Genomic DNA, 13,348 nt, shown 5'->3' with positions numbered 1-13,348 from the left:
TGAATGATTCCTCATTTATTATATTGCATTGCATATTTTCCATTATGCATATACATTTACATCTCTCCTGGAGAATATGAAGATATATTCTTGAGCTTCACAAGTGGTGGGGATGTGGGGAGGGCGGATTCAGATTAGAAACAGAACATAAGGAATTGTGAAGTCCTCGTATAAGAAGATGAGTCATCGCAATGGATGATAATGTCTTCAAGGATGAAAATAAGTTATGACGGTCATTGAAAACATGAGCCGGACCCTAAGTCGTTCAGCAAACCAGAGAGAAGTCATGGCAGCCAGTAGGTGATAGGACAAATCATGGGGGCGAGGAAAGAAAAGTGGGGTGAAGATAGTCTACAAGTGGTGTAGACGTAAGACAGAAGGCTGGGGAGCAATGAGTCAGCTAGCCCCACTCCCCCACTGAGACAAAGGAAGTGAGAAAAAGTGAAACCTCCTGACAGTATTTTCAGGAACGTCCACTTTCCAGTTCGCATATGGAGGCTAAATTAGAAGGGGCGTAAATATGGAGGCAGTAGGGTTTTTTCACAGCATCTTAGAGATTTCACAGGGCCCGAAGGCGGGTCTGAGTGCTTCACACAGCAGATCTGCTTGTCTTGCAGGCAGGATAAAAGGAGTCCTTCCTGAGATCCATGGATTGGGACAATGGCAAGGAAAGAGCTGGGTGGGAACGTGAGACATGGGACATTGGCGGGGGAGGGTGCGGTGCTAGACAGGCAGATGTTCCTCTGGGAGCCAGAGGGCTAGACCTGCTTCCCAGACTCCTTCTGAGGCTCTGGTATGATTGGGCCCAGGAAAATTCTCCAGAGGTAAAACCAAAGGTTCTGTAATAAGGGAGGCTTCTGGGCTTGCATTTCAGTGTGAGGAGCGGGGACAGAAGCCGAATCTACACAGGTGTCCCGCTAAGGCACAGCCTTCGACTCTGCGGGCATGGCTGGGTGTTGGGCCACCATCACCTTCAGATGGCCAAAAAATTCTTCATTTGGCTACTTGGGCTTACTTTGTGCTTACCCTATGGGCCTACCCATTCATTCCTTCATTCACTCTTTACACATACATACATTTTACTGGGTAATTTATTTGTGGATTGGCAATATTTGGAGATATCCATTGGAAATGTTAACATTTGTTTGACTTTGCTGGTCTTTTAGAGATGACATGTTTAGAGTAAATGCTTCTTCTTTCCTTGAAGAATGAAATTCATCATCTAGTAGTATTTTGAATTTCTTTGTCAGAAACTATTTTGAATAACACACTGTATTCTTAAGTCCTCTGTTATCCCTCAGGCTAAGGATTACGGGGACATAAATCTAGGAATTTTATTTAACCAGGAAATCCAGACAAGATCAAAAGGATTCTATATTTTTATTGTCTATTAATGATGTTGACCAGGAGAAAAACGTTGGCCATTTTAATTTTTTCTATGGAATGAATTCCCGTCAAGTCACTCCCATCATCTCTGCCTTTGTGTGCTATACCAAATCCAATAAATTAGGATTCACTTGGAGGCAACGAAATGTTCCAATCACCCACACTTTTTATTTTGGTTGCGTTCTCTCATAAAATGATGTTTCTCACGACCAGAGAGAAGGAGAAGGAGGGGTTAAAATGTTCGCCTCCTGAGCCCTCTCCCTGTGCCCTCCCTAGAGGCAGAGTGTTCTGATCTGAGATTAAAATGTTAATGTCATTCCGACTCCTGTAAAAGTAAACCATCTGTGAATTATAGTCATTGCTATTTTTATTAGAAAACCATTAGGTTTTTTTTTTTTTTTTTTTTGGAAGTGACAGATTTTAAAGGATTAAACAAAATTGTCATTGATGACTTGGAAAGCTTCAATTCCTGTTACAGTTTTGGGGGTCTTTCTGGGGGTGGGTGCTGAGGGAGCACGGACAGCTGCTGGAGGGCGCAGGGATGGCACGTAGGTAAACCCGAGGCAGCCCCAGGTAGAGACCAACGGGCCCCGTGAAGATACTCTTCTCTCTTCTCTCCTTTTCCTCCTCACCATCACTGAAGGCTGCCTCCGATCACAGAGGTGTAGACAAAGCACAGGGGAGGCAAGCTTGCTGGCAGAGGTGGCCCTGCTGTGGAGGGGTAGAGGGACAGACCCTCCAGGTTTCCATGGGTTTCCATGGCAACCTAAGGATTCCCACAGGAGGAGCCTACTACTGGCCTTGCCCTTTTAGGTACGTCCCCCATTCACTGACTGGGAGACACGGGCAAAACCATCTTCAGAGTGATCTTTCTAAACATCAAAGTCATGTTACTTTCCTGCCTAACATGATTTAATAGCGGGCAATTTTCAGGATAACGTTCAAGCTCTTTGGAAATGTTTATCAGACTTTTTATACTATGGCTCTATTCAGTGCATTCAGACATATCTATTCTCTAACTAGATCATGTTGTCTGCTATTCCAAAAGGGAAGCTTGCTTTTCTACTCTGGCTGAACACGTACTATATACCTTTCTCCTAATCCTCTCCTGGAGAAGCTCCTGTCCACCCTTGAAAACACAGATGGCTTGGTGAACTCTGAGTCTAGCGTGTACCTCAAAATAATGAATTCATTTTAATAGCATACCCATGACGCTAACACATTTTGTATATACCTCCAGAATAGCGCTAGTTCCTGATTTTTGTCATTATTTGTCTACCCGTCTGAAGATTCAACTTGACTGTGAGATACAGTGGGCTAGGATGAGGTCAGGCAAATACGAAGATCTTAAGTTACATCCATCAACGTGGAGCAGATGACAGCAGACAGGACACCAAAATGAAGAACGCAGAATTTCAAGAACGATCTAACTGGACACGAGCTACAACATGAACCCAGATACTAAAAAATAGTTCACTTGACATACATTTTAAAAACGAAATATAACAAACTCTTTGAACTTGGTCATTCTGCAAAAACGCATCTAATGAAAAGAGTAAGAAACAAAAACGTTAACCTTGCATATTTCTGGGGCCACCAAATTTCCCAGATTTTCCAAATTCCTCCAATTCTTTACCTGCCTCGGACTTTCACATGGCCTCCTGTTTATTAATCCTCCAGAAGCCTTCATGATTCCATGAAGCCTGGCAGTTTACACGTATAACTTTGGATTCGGCATTCAAAGTCCTCCACAATATGATTTTTGTTCATCTCTAAAGAGCTCACATATTTGACTCTTCTAAAATAGGTGTTTTTTACTGCTACTTCCACATCCCACACACTCTACGTGAGCGGAAAACTGATGCCAGGCTTCTGTAGACGTGACCGAGGGACGGCGGCGTTCTTACGCATGGAATTTGTATTGAGCAATGTTGTAGTCTCTGTCCGCGTTATGTTAGATACCGCCCTTCTGTATACCTATTATTATTGAAATATATTTATTAATGATCACCATACACTTAATAATACCTTGTGGTGAACGCTTGTTTTATTTTTTTGCTGCAAAAATGCTCTATTTTCCTTATTATTGATGAATTAATCCTTGAAAATGTTAATATCCCTTACTTTAAAAACACTAGCTTTATTCTAAGAAATACTTCTCATTTAAAGACAAGGTATCTCATGTTGCAGCTGCATCAAAAGTTGCAGACATAGTTGCGTCATTCACTGTAATACAAGCACTCCAAAAATATGCCCACTATCTCTTCAAGTGCCCTACCAAAGTAGGTCTGTTCCCAATTTTAAATCAGCTTTCCTGACAAGATTCTGAACAATACAGTCTTTCTTTTATGTGTTTTGATGTCTGCGTCCCTCTCCCATCAGCCTTGTTTTCCTCCCTGCGGATCTGAGAATGTCATTGTGTTCCTTTAAAACACGGTTCTTTCTACTTTTACCACGCGAAGCACTTTCTGTGCCTACTAGGTAACCTTTTCCAAACAGAAACAGCTCCAAACCCCAGCACGTCCATATGCCCACCACGAACAGTCCTGCACTGATTCCTGGTTCGGTGTCATTTTCACATACTCTCGGGCGCGTTGTATCTAACAGCTTTCCTGACTTTCCTGTCTCATACGTCTTCACCCATCTATGCTCTCAGTGGTCTGTCCTCTCCAGCTGCTTAGTCGCTCCTCATCCCTCCACCCACCCCCCCACTCCTCCAACTGTGCCTCCCTCTCTCCAGTCACTCCTCCACCATCTCTCTATTCATCCCCACATCCACGAGTATGTCCATCCACCCATTTATCCAACCAACTACACAGCAGTCCGTCCGTCCGTCCATCCATCCATCCATCCCAACATTTGCCAGGCGCTGATACCCAGCACCTTGCCAGGTTCTAGGACCCCAAGGATGAATAGAATACGGCCTATCCTTTCAAGAAGCTCAGAGCAATAACCATTTAACTAAAATTTATCTTCCTCAAGCTGAATTAACATATTTCCCTATTTGCTTCTTGGATTCACTGCGTTTCTAAGGATGGACATTATTTTATGTGTGTACATTTCATTGTTATTATTTCAATACTTCACATTTTCATGGCAGCTTTGAAAAACTACCAAATGGAAATATTCTAATGTTCAGCCTGGCTCTAAATGTATTTTTAAACATCCTCAGAGGATACATTTATACTAAAATACAATTTCTCTTTGTTATAAATAGACTATTCTTGAAGTTTAACTTCAACACAGAGAATATAATTACAGCCACACACATCGAACAGAGTACCACGTCTTCAGGTATTTGAGGAAGGTGGTTCTGCTCGAATTACATATAATTACAGGTTTAGAAAACGAATTACTCTCACCTAGAACAGTATGACCTGTACAGCAAACAGAGATGAACAAAAACTCCTATTCTGAGCTGACTGGCGAGTCACTCCCTATGTGACCCCACACTTGGCTTCATTCCAGAAATCATATCTAGGTGGTCAAGAGCTTGACGAAAGCAAACCTCTTCTGCTCAAAGTTACCCATCAGGAAAAGCAAACCAAAGCCAGAGCCTCACAGAGCCGATCGGCTTCGGAACGAGAGAGGAGGCCATCGGAGAGGTGGATGCATTCGTGGAAGGAACAACATTGGTCTCGGTTTTTAACAAAATGGCCTTGATACTATGAAAAATTACCTGCCTCGTGGAATGTGTATGCTAGAAATGATTAGCTGCAGTGAACACACAGTCCCAGCCCGCTGTCCTGCCCGAGGCCTGCGCACACAGGTGCGCGCACACACACACGGACGTGCAGGGGGCCCTCCCCCACCAGTGTCCGCCAAGTCTCTACCTCGTGTGTCCTCTGAGGTTTGCTTTGCTTCTAAAACTGGGACGACTCATGCCGCCCTGGCTCTTATATCATTCGTCCTAGAGAGCATTTTTAGATATTAAAAAAAGATACTTACATCGATTTCCGAATTTTCCAAATATCTGTAGCGTGTGTGCTCGCATCTTCTCTGAGACTCATCCGCATGGATGTTTGCAAACCGTCTCTGCTTTCGACTCCCAGAGAGTCAGGCCTTCGTGTCATCTCGAGAACCGCCCTATTTCGCGTGGCCGACTCACACTTGTTAATAACGTCGGTTTTAAAGGAGATTTCACTCTTCAAGGGAGTTAATAGGCCCATCTACCAAAGGCCGCTGTCCCTTCCCCGCAGCGGCTCCCCGTCCCTCCCACTTCTGCTGCTGCAGGCCGTGTGCACTGGCTTCCCAGCCCTGCTCTTGCGTCCGGCAACACACTGGTTCATGCTTAAAGCATAAATCAGGTCACCTCATTAACCTCTTTAAAGCTTATGGATGGCTTCATGGTGAACTTGAAGCAGAATGTGGTGTTTTGATGCAACCCAAGTCCCACGGGCTTGGTCCCTGCTCACCGCTAAGCCTCATTCTCAAGGTGGTGACTTGGGTGTCCCCAAAGGGTGAACCCAGTTCCTGATCAGCAAAAAAAAATCCTTGGCTATAAAACAAGGTTTGAGGCATCCAGTAGGTGCTTAATAAAGGCTTGCTGCAGGACTAAATAACGCCAGATCGATACACATGAGACAGAGCCCTGGGTAAAGCATGGACAGAACCGCCACTTTTTAGTAACTGTCAGGCGATTGTTAATGACCGCCGGGGAGGACTGAGCTCTGGAGGACCACAAGTCACTGTCAGAGTGAAGGATTTTTTTTTACTCTTCCCAGTAATCAATTTGTTAGTAATTTCTCTCATTAATTTTCCTCCCTAGTGCAGTGATAAGGAAAGCAGAAGGTTGAGAAACACTGCGCCACGGCATCGTCCTCTCCCGTCTCCCAGTTCTCCCAGTTCTCCCAGTTCCTGGTTCTCCAGCCAGCCGGCCCCCACCCCAGCCCTCAGCTGAACTTGTCTCAGGGCGCGGCTCCATCGGCTCTCGCCCTGGACCCTGCCTCCTGCTCCTCAACTTTCACATCTCAGCCCACACGTGTTCATCGTAGAGATGCTCTTCATGACAACTGCCTCTCTAAACCAGCGTCCTGTGGGTTCCTTCCCAGCACGGACTCCTGACCTTCTCCATTAGCTGACTGTGGTTCCCCCTCCCCCTCTCGGCCCTGCTAGCTCGCAAGCCTGTGGAAGAAGGCCACGGCGTTCCGCCTTTACAATGCACCGTATCTCCTCGTGTAGCTTCAGGGACATCAGGGGTGCTCAAAAGATGCTTGTTGACTCAATCGGCCAATAATCCTGGAGCTGGAGGAAGTGAACTGGACTTGTAGGGGACGAGAGCTGGAGTAGGAATGGGCACGGCTCCGTTTCCCGGACCGGTTATTAAGTGCAGGTCTTACACGGAGCCCTTTGTGCAAGGAAGCTGAGAGGAACGCTCTGAAGAAGCGACCATGTCGGGAAGGCTTGATGGTGGACACCTTCATTTCCCAAGAAAAAATGTGGTAGTCAGTACATTTATTCATTCCTTCAGCAAATATATGTTCGGTATCTACTGTGTGCCAGACGCCGTTGGGAAAGTAATAGTGAAACACACACAGACACACACACACACACGCACGCACGACAATACTTATTGTATGTATCTAAAGAGATATATCTGAAGAAGACATGGGAGTTTTCCTCAGTGGAGTTCAGAGTGAAAGAGGAGAGAGACACACTGCCCAGGAATCAGACTTTGTAATATTATTTTTTAAAGCTGACTCAGCAAATTCACACCCAACCTTTGAAGTACATAGCTCTGGGTAGTTCGATGATGGGGGATCTGTATTTTTTCTTTAATTTTCACTATTTTTCAAATTCCTTATTAAGAATAAACACCACTTTCATAACACAAATGTGTTCGTGTGTGTGTGTGTGTCTAGTACAAGAGAAAAAAGGAAGTCAATATTGTGCATGGATATAGTAATTCTCAGTTTATAATGCACATAGCACCAAAAGATACTCTAAGATCCCTAACGTTTATTATTTTTAGCATTAATAATTCTAGAGAAAGGAAAGGGATGTGAGAGAAAGAATAATTTTATAGGCTATTTTCTAGCCTGTACTTACAGCTGATTTATGAAGTGCTCCTTGAGTAATAAAACAAAGGTTATAAACCATTAATTTATTGTGCTAATAAGAGCCAAGGGCTCTAATACCATTGTCTTGTCTTAGAAGATATAAAAAAAAGTAGAAGGTGCTTAAAACTTCAACAATTTCTTGCTCTTACTTTTATTATCTTTTCTCTACTGTACTATTTTAGATTAATGAAATAATAAATCCTTCATCCAACTGATTTTATTTAATGTTATGGTAAAATGTTAATCTTGCAATGCTCAGCACTGTAAGAGGGGCTCCTTCAAAGACCATATATTTCATGGAGACGCGCCATGAAATCTAGGCCACCCTGTGAAAATCACACTAGAAGATGACGGTAAGGAAAATAATTCTTGCAAATTTTGTTAGTGAACCAACACAAATAGGAAAAGTGTATTTCCCTAGGATTTGGGGTTTGTCTTTTGTGAGAGCCCCTGGCTGTTTCTTTACGGATCTCTGTCCCTCTGCCCCTCTCTGTCTGTCTCTCACACTCACATGCCCACACGCGCGAGAGTAGCCCTCGTGTCGTGGGCTAGTTGGGAGGAAGCTGAAGCTCCCATTCTGTTCCTCACTTCCTGCCTGTCCACTCGTGGGCAAGTCCCTGGAAGTCTTCCTGGGTCTGCCTTCTCATCCTGGCGCCATGTCACCTTCTCTCAACTCTCCTTCCAGGGTTCCCAGCAACAGTTCCCTGCGCCCCTGTCTCGAGGAGCCTGCCCTCACTGGACTCCCCTCCCTGCCTTCCCACAGAACTTCCCAAAGTCCTCGGAACATGACCGAAGGGACAGTGAAACTTCACCACGAAAGCCTTCCCCGGCGCGGGCCAGCCATTCCCCCACACCGACTGGCCCTGCGCTCTGAGCCTCTGTGTCGGCAAATGGCGCCCCTAGCCGCGCTCGGACGGACTCCGACAGATTTGTTTCTCCCTTCGTCATCCCACCAGATGGCTTTAAAATGAATATAGCATTCAAATAACTACACAGAAAAAATCATCCTATAACCAGTTGATTCATATAAAATGTGTGAAAATCAGATTATACCATTTATTTTTCCACTTAGAATTAGTAGTTTCAAAAGTTTTCACTTTACATAAATGACATAACACAGCAAAACAAGCATGTTCCACATGGGCCTAAGTGCCTGCCAGTCACTTTGCCGTGGCGTGGGGAGACCAGGGCAGAAAGCGGTTGATTCCATGTGCCTAGCTTCGGAGGGATTATTTTCAAAGGCGCCTGAAAGTCGAACTGAACTAAAAAATGGACGTATTTAGATAGAGCATGTATCAGAATAATTGTTAAAAGCAAACCACGGACGGTTAATAACTTGCAGATCCACACAACTTGCTTTCACTCTGTGACTTAATTCGAGCTCTCTGCATTTTTTCCACAAATGAAGTCACCTGAAGACTCTGTTTCATCAAGAAAACTGTACCTGGTGCGACAGAGAAAACTGAGATCCTGCAAGAAATAACACAGGGATCTCACAAAAGTACTGCAAGTCAGTCATATTGTGTCTACTCAGCTTACTTCCAGAACCTTCCGCTCCTCCTCAAACAACTGGTGTAAATCCACATCAAACAAGGCCAAGGCGCTGACGAGGCCGCCATATTTGAAAGAACAAGTCATTTCATTGTCTGCACGAACAAGAAACGACCAGAAAGAAAGACTCCTTGGCAGCCACCACTACATCCTGATTATTTTTCACTTTTGTTCAAAACAAAAGCATCTGATGTGAAAGCCACGATGTTGAGAATGTTAAGAGAACAGCATCACGAGCGGGTTTGCCAACACTTGTGGTGAGTGGTCGGAATCCTGTGACAGGAGGCTGGAGGGTCCTTCAGGAAGTGAGGCAGCCGGGCGCCTGGGGGCCTCAGTGGGTTAAAACCTCTGCCTTTGGCTCAGGTCATGATCCCAGGGTCTTGGGATCGAGCCCCACATCGGGCTCTCAGCGGGGAGGTCTGTTTCCCCTTCCTCTCTCTGTCTGCCTCTCTGCCTACTTGTGATCTCACTCTGTCAAATAAATAATAAAATCTTAAAAACAAAAGGAAGTGAGGCAGAAAATACAACAGGTTACTTGAAGGCAAAAGTGCTTGAAGGCAAAAGCGCTTTGGAGCAAAACAGAGTCAGTGTGACGAACATGTCTTTTTCATAAATGCTCAAGATAATTAATTTGACCCTATATAATACTCTATTTAAATTGTATTTATGGGGTGGTAACAAATTTTAAAAATAATTCTCAATTACAGAAAGTAACTTATGAACACATTTATCTTCGAATCATAGAGATAGGCTGCCCTTCTGACTGTCGTCCAAACAATGCCCTGGATATCACCACTCTCCGGTTTTTGTGGTGAATTATTCCAGATCGTAAACAGTCTTAAACACCCGTGTATCCATGTAAAATGTATAGTATGATTTGGCAGCTTCTTAGGGACCAAGACTTATCCGCTACCATCCACCGCGCCTCCTTCCCCTTTGGCCCCTGTCCTGGGGACGCAGGAGCCAACTCAACACAGGCCAATCCCGGGTGACGGACAGGCTGTCCGCGACCTTAGAGAAGGTGTGCGACCTGTGTGCGACCTGAGGGCTGAGAAGGGAGCAAGGCTGAGGGAGCGAGCGTTCTGGAGAGCTGGGGCCCCAGCAAGTCCGAACACGGGAGGGAGCGGGCCGGCAGCCTCAGGCTGGGGATTTACCGAAAGGGCTTACGGCGACTCTTCTGAGACTGCCCTCGCTCAAGTCCTGAGCTGCAAGCCAGTGTCACCTTGACTCCGTCTCCGGGACTGTCTCCCAGAGCTGTTTCCGGCCCGGGGCTGCCTAGACGGCCGGAGCCGGAGCGGGGGCTGGGTCTGGGTCTGCGACGGACTGGAGTGAAACCCCGAGAGTCCTTGCTTGGCTCCAGCTCTCCCTGTCCCTGTCCGGCTGCTCTTGCTCCTCTCGCTCACCCTCCCTCCTTCTCCTCCTTTCCCCACAAGATGCAGTGAGGAAGGGGAGTCCCAAAGCTCTGGGCTACGTGGGGGTCCCTGGCTGACGGTCTGGGTAAGAGCGACCAGGATCAGAACCGACCTGCCACGGGCCGCTGTCCCTGTGACTCTCCTGCCCCGGCCAGGTGAGCGACCAGCGTGAGGACACACGGACCACGATCTGCTCAGAGTTGTAACGAGATCGCACCTGCCTCTGGTCAAAGCTCACGCCGCGACGCAGAACCTTTGCCTTTCGAGTTGCATCATCTGAACAGAAGGGCTTCAGATGGTTGCGGTAAAAGATACAGATCCAGTCAAATGCCGTGGGAAGACCGCAGCCTCCGAGACACAGATGCGGGTCTCGGCAGAGCCGCCCTTCCGCGGAAACTGAGCGGGAACCGCACCCGGTCCCTCGGTCAGCAGGCCCATCTGCGAGGCTCCATGGCCTCCTCTCTCAGACGAGCTCATTACATCCACCCAGCCGACTTTCCTTTCTCCGCGTACCCTTGTTATTAGGTTTAAATCAAAGAAGGCCAGAGCTCGGAATAGTTATAACATGTTCTACAGATGAGAGGAATCACCGTGCATAAAATATTAACATTTCCAGGGCCTCCCACACTGACTCCAGACCCACAACTCCGTGGAGAATCAATCAGTAAACAAACCCAACAGCACTGAACGGGGCAGGTCTCTCTCCGCCTCTGAAGCAGAAGCGGACCCGTTGCTACGATGTACAAAAGTGGGAGAAGATGGGGCGCAGACCCCCTGCTGACGCCTCCAAGGCTTCCCTGCACGAAGTCTGATCCATGTAAAGGAGAGCGGAAGCGCCCACTACCAACACCTCCAAGACCCATCAGAGCGGCGGCAAGAGGCTCATCGTATTTTTAGCAAAGAGAATTGAATTTCCAGCTAACGCTCTGCGCAGTTTCCCACAGTAAAGACGGCTCCGATCCCTGCTGGCTCCTAGCACTGCTTTTAACAATATGGGCACGAGGGACTATTAATTCCCGCTAACCATTCAGACCCAAGGATGAACACTGACTGCTTAATAGAAACGCACATCGTGACACGCGGCAATTTGGGAATCGTGCTCCAAAACGACAGCCATCCGTTAGGACCTCACTGCGGCTTCCACGGCTCCGCGGTGGACTCGTCCTGGTCCACCGCCGGGAGGGAGGCAGAGCCCCTCCTCCAGCAGCGAAGGACACGTTTCAGACACACGCTTTGCTTTTGAGACCGGAGAGTCTGACTTTCCAGGTCAGGAATAAATGATGTTTTAAAAAAAATTCTTCTGCTGGGTCACCTGGGTGGCTCAGTGGGTCAAACACGTGGCTCTGGATTTCGGCTCAGGTCATGAGATGGAGCCCGGCCTGGGGCTCTGCACGGGACATGGGGTCTGTGGAAGATTCTCTGTCCCTCTCCTCTGCCCTTCTCGCTCGCTCTCTCTTTCTAATTAAATAAATTATTTAATTGCAAATTCTTTTGCTCTCTGTCTAGCATAAAAGTATAACATGAACAAGCTTTGTTTCTAGGAAGCCAAGGATCTGTCTTACTGTAGAAAGTACACGGGACGCTGTGTTTCGGAGAAGCTGAAGAAAGCCATCTTCCCTACCAGCTCGCCACGGAGCACACAGCCCGACACGCGGAGAGTAAAAGGGCTCATGTATTTCTTTCGTCCCGTACTTTTAGTCTCCTTTTGGGGAGTGAAGAAGTGGGGAAAACAGGCCAGTGCAGTGAATGGGGAACCTGTCCCCGTTTTTTATTCTGATGCACTTCTTCAAAGTTCCCACGCGTGTTGTGATATAATACCTCCCGCAGCTGCGACTGCGAGTGTCCCAGCCCTCGCAGTGGTGCCGAAGGAATGGCTGTCAGGAGGCACCTGTGTGGGACCCCGATCAGAGGACTGATGTGTGTCGCACACCGGGCTTACCGCCCGCTGGGGGAACAACTTTTCCAGAGGCCCTCGCCTTTTCTCCACAACCCATGCCGCCTTTCAGTATTAATAAAGCATATTATCCTTATCTGTGCATTCTTCTCCTTCTTCTTCTCCTCCTCCTCCTCCTCCTCCTCCGTCTCCTTCTCCTTCTTCTTCTCCTTCTCCTTCTTCTTCTTCTACTCCTCCTCCTCCTCCTCCTCCGTCTCCTTCTCCTTCTTCTTCTCCTTCTCCTTCTTCTTCTTCTACTCCTCCTCCTCCTCCTCCTCCGTCTCCTTCTCCTTCTTCTTCTCCTTCTCCTTCTTCTTCTTCTTCTACTCCTCCTCCTCCTCCTCCTCCTCCTCCGTCTCCTTCTCCTTCTTCTTCTTCTTTTTCTGAGAGAGAGAGAATGGGAAGAGGACGAGCAGGAGGCGCGGAGGGAGAGAGAGAATCTCAAGCAGAGGCCGAGCTCAGCAGAGCCTGACGCGGGGCTCCATCTCGGGACCTGACTTCACAACCTGAGCCGAAACCAAGAGTCAGACCCTTGACCGACCGTGCCACCCAGGCGTCCCTCGGAATATACTTTAAAGGGAAAAAAATACAAGAAAATCTCAGAGTTCCGTGTTCAGGAACCACTACTGCCCAAATCCCAGCAGTGATTCAGTCACGATGACGTCCGCGTCCTGGAGCCCGTGTCCCCGTTCTGAATGTGAACCCGCCTCTCTGCCCCGGCTGCAGGGCGGTGAGTGGACGCCGTCCCACGTTAGCGACCCCCCCTCACTCCCTTTCCAATCCCACGTCCGAGTACACGGCTCCTACCGACCGCATGCGCCTCCGCCTTCAGACTATTTAAAGCTCGTCCCATTATTGGTTGAAAACAAAGGAAAAGGAGAGAAGGTAATAGAGAGAGAGACTGGGCGGCACAGACGATGGAGTCATCAGTCATCAGTCTGACATTCCAGGTTCCATGTCCTCTTCCGCAGACGCAGGAAGGGCCAATGCCAGCACCCCCCCCACCG

The 13,348-nt window shown here is 47.3% G+C and overlaps 1 protein-coding gene across 3 annotated transcripts in view; it reads right to left on the bottom strand.

Moving 5' to 3' along the window:
* MYO16 (myosin XVI) overlaps nucleotides 1-13,348 on the bottom strand; it is a 574,710-nt gene that overhangs the window by 81,164 nt on the left and 480,198 nt on the right. The gene's annotated exons all lie outside the window — the stretch shown is intronic.

Source organism: Mustela nivalis, assembly GCF_964662115.1.
Source record: "Mustela nivalis genome assembly, chromosome: 15".
In the NCBI taxonomy this organism is placed as follows: domain Eukaryota; kingdom Metazoa; phylum Chordata; class Mammalia; order Carnivora; family Mustelidae; genus Mustela; species Mustela nivalis.
The sequence above is the reverse complement of the archived record's forward strand: the minus strand, read 5'-3'. Positions and strand labels throughout refer to the sequence as shown.